This window comes from Halyomorpha halys, unplaced genomic scaffold (assembly GCF_000696795.3).
Source record: "Halyomorpha halys isolate HHAL.00 unplaced genomic scaffold, Hhal_1.1 Scaffold1330.1, whole genome shotgun sequence".
In the NCBI taxonomy this organism is placed as follows: domain Eukaryota; kingdom Metazoa; phylum Arthropoda; class Insecta; order Hemiptera; family Pentatomidae; genus Halyomorpha; species Halyomorpha halys.
The window spans coordinates 183668-187710 of NW_027108305.1; the positions used below are offsets into that span (position 1 = coordinate 183668).

Consider the following 4043-nt stretch of genomic DNA (forward strand, 5'->3'; position numbering starts at 1 on the left):
TTACTAAAAATCGGTACATTTAGCCTTAAAACCATTTTTCAGATAACCGAAAAAATGTTTATACTTGAACTATGAACTATAAACATCGAAAAATTGCCGTAACATCCCAGTCTCAAATATATAATTTGATCTTCATACGACTTTTGGTTTTTGAGGTACCTTGTTCAGTTCTCACAGACTATTTTATGGGACTTTGTCATTTGGAACCAAGGGACCTCAAAATGTGAATTTGAGTCGAAAACCCAAATTCAAAATTTTGTACACCAAATTTCTCTTTGTATGTATTCCAATTATAGGTAAGTGAAAGTAAAAAAGTGTATTCCTCAATCTAAATAATTCTATCAACTCAATGCTTCTCTTTTTTCCAAATCGCTGATGATTTATTCAGTAAAAACAGAATTTGAATCATTTGCAATAAAAATCTAATAATAGTAGGTAAATAAGTAGAAATAATGGATTATAATTAGAAACTAAAAATAATTATTGAATAGCACTATAAAAATTATCAATTATATACATAAATTATTGACTGTATAATTGCAAATAATGAAGAAGTTGGTCTGGGTTGCGGTCAAAGAGGACCAAAAATAGTTAACAACTATTTATTTTCCGTTGTTTCATCCCACTTTGTAGGGCTTCAACAGGACTAAAAAGATACTTAGAACATACTTGACATAATAGGATACAAAAAGGTAAACTAATAAAACCATATACAAATAAAATAAAAGAAGACATAAAATAGTATTATTATAAAATAAACAATGATAAGAACACAAATATTACGTAAGGTTAAAAATGTACAGGAGAACAGGAGATGCAAAAACAGAAAAGTAGATTTGATAAAGCAAAATTTGAGATTATATAAAGGTCGAGAAAGAATAAATAAAAATAAAATTAATAATAAATGATACAAATGAGTAAAGAATAAATCAGGACCATTTTACTCATTTATTATCATATCATTTTACTCAATTTTTACTTTTCTGTTTTTGCGTGTTGAATTCTCCTGTACATTTTTAACCTTATAAACATTTTTTTATCTAGCGGCAACCAAACTATTCTAACCATGGTGGGGGGGAGGAGTCAAATTTTGAATTCGTGGGACCAACAAAGAAATACATATTCCCCAGGCCAGATTTGAACCGTTACCGCTGCAATCGTGAAGTAATCACTTAACTCCCTCAGCTGCAAAGGCCCTTAGCAGTAGACACAGGATCGCTTTCGGTGATGAACAGGAGGAAATACTTTTGAACAGGTAGAGAGATATAAGCGTTTAGGTTCTACGGTAACCACCTTCCTAGTCATCTCTGACATATGGGAAGAGGGGAGGGGAAGATGTTATCTACAGGGGATCACCATATTCTAAGGTAGTGGACCAAGCTTTCATTTCGCGGGACCACCATAGAAATAAAAGTCGAACTGTACCAGGTAAATATAATTCAGGTCATAGAATTGCGGCGAATAAGATGGGCGTGTAAAACTGAATCTTAGGTAGGGAGATTGCGTCAAAACTGATATTGGTAAATTTGGGTTTTGACGTGTGTATGTACGTAGGGAGCGATTGGTGGTTTCGGCATGGAACCTTCGGGTTAGATAAGCCTTCATTATTAATGTATTGAGTTGTTGATTTTTCGTAAGGACTTCAGGTTTAATCATTGCCTTCATCTTCCAAACTTTTCTCCATCTTAAAAGCCCCCAGAATATAACCTAAACATTAAAGCCGACGTTTCGACCGACAATTGACTGAAACCCCTAAGCCAGATTCTCTCACTTTGGTTTGTTTAGTTTGATGTAATTGATCTCTCAGAACTAAAACGGCCAGCCGGTGATACTACATACCAAAAATAAGCTTTTAGTGGATCAAAATATCCTATTGGAATCTTTATTTATTCAAATAAACATTTGGCAATATTACAATTCGAGCCTTCATTAAGGCTGGTATAGTGGGTGGAGATGTAAAAAAAAAACGATAGTAGGTCGAACTTGTCTCGATTTCAAATAAGTCATAATAAATTAATTAATTTTTATTTAATTGAAAGGTATTTATTTTTTCCAGTAAATTAACTGCTATTATTTTTTGTCCTAAATTCTCTTCAATGTATAATTCATTATAACTCAAACATAACGATGATATAACTGAAGGGAAGGAAATAGCTGTTTTATTGTTTTGGAAATCCGCGACGATTGTATGGAGTGACATATTGACTTGGCTTTGTGCTTCAACCTCCTTTGTCTTCTAGCTCTTTGTATTCCTTCCTCTTTGTGTTTCCACTCCTCTATATATTGCCTGTCGGGTGGCTCTTGCTTTAACCACCATTAACGCTTGTGTGATCATAGCTAAAAATCAAATACACTGAATAGATAAGTGTTCTTAACCATGCTGAACAATTTTATTAATTTATTTATAATTTTTCATCATAATCACTAGTTTCAATTTATTGATCGGTAGCGAAATTGAGATAATGTTTAGATATTAATGTAGAATACGTCATGGTTTTCGACTTAAAATAATTGAGGGAAACAGATGCAGGTTTAGTACATTCGGTGTCAACATTGCCTACGCCCATGGGCTCTTCTCCAACTCCCATGATCGATATCAATACTAGTAGATAAAGCGGTGACCAAATTTTAGCCATTTTTAATGTGAAACTTCTTTACCGAAGTTCTACTACACAAGAAAAAATATATAATATATATATACGGGAGTAATTTGATTTTGTGACGCTATGGACGCTCGAAATGAAACGGAAGTGGTGGTAGGCAACGCTCTGTGTTTTGGATTTATATTAAGATATCTCGAAAACAAAAATCGGAGATGCATACTGTAACTGAGGGAAATGTTCAGCATTTCATACTCTTTGTAATGAGCTATATTTACTAAATATTATTATTAATAAATATGTGCGAGTGGGTAGTTCATTGATAAGGTACTGTGCTACTAACACAATCAGGTCAGGCATATTATAAATTTATTAGATATTTTGAAAAAAAATTTTGGTTCTTTTATTAATAAAAATCCTATGAAACTTAATAACCTAAAGTTTAACTATATTGATCTGACGAAATTTTTTAAACTGAACGAGGCACAATGCAACTTTTTCTTCCTCCACCTGCAGTTTCCTCTTCGCGTTAGTATGCGGGAAGGGGCGGGAAGGTTTCCCGCCAAGCTTGCATTTTTTCATACTCTATCCCGTGCATTTTTCGCGACCTTTTAAAGTAGTAGGTTGTTACTATTTTGTACTAGTTGTTTACTACTTACTGTTGTTCATAAAGTCATTCAGACGATAAATTCTGCAATGCTTTTCAAAGACTCAACCCAAGCTGAGACTCAACTCAGCGTCTCTCGTAAACTGCAGTGTGGTTTGAAACGTCGGTATGGGCGACTAACAAATAAAATAGAACCTTTTTTTAATTTCTATTCTTCCTATTATAACATGCAGTTTGCCAGTTTAGTTGTCTCAGAATGTTGGTTGAAAATAAATCAAAGAAGGCAACCATCGTAGAAGATGTAGTTAATATTTTTACTAGCAATCCCAGAAGGCTGATGTTCTCAAAGCAAACCTCTTCATCACCTCTTATGTTTTTGTATTTATATTGTGTATTGTGTGTACTTATGTAAAATAATTAAGTTTTTGCTCGATTTTCAATAATTTATTGTAATTATAGATAATAAAAACTTAAAAAGTAATGAATTCATTTTATGAAGTTGCAATAAAATGGTGTATATATCCATCCTTTATATATACGATGAATTAAGGGAACTACACCCGGTAAATATAATTCAAGTTATACTATTGCGGCGTATAAGGTTGTAGGGTTTAGTAACGAGAGGATCCCTAAAATGTTAATAAACACTGAACCCACGGGTAAACGTCCAAGGGGTAGACCGAAATGTAGATGGGAGGATCGTGTTAAAACTGATTTAGTAGAATTCCAAGAAATCCAGGGGCATCACTGGAAGGATGTATGCAAAGAGCGTTTAGTGGTATCGGCATCGAACCTTCGGGTTCGTTAAGCCTTCATTATTATTATTATTATTATTA

The 4043-nt window shown here is 33.3% G+C and overlaps 1 protein-coding gene across 8 annotated transcripts in view; it reads right to left on the reverse strand.

The window, feature by feature from the left end:
* The window catches only part of Fas1 (fasciclin 1), a 205414-nt gene that overhangs the window by 169489 nt on the left and 31882 nt on the right, over positions 1 to 4043 (reverse strand). The gene's annotated exons all lie outside the window — the stretch shown is intronic.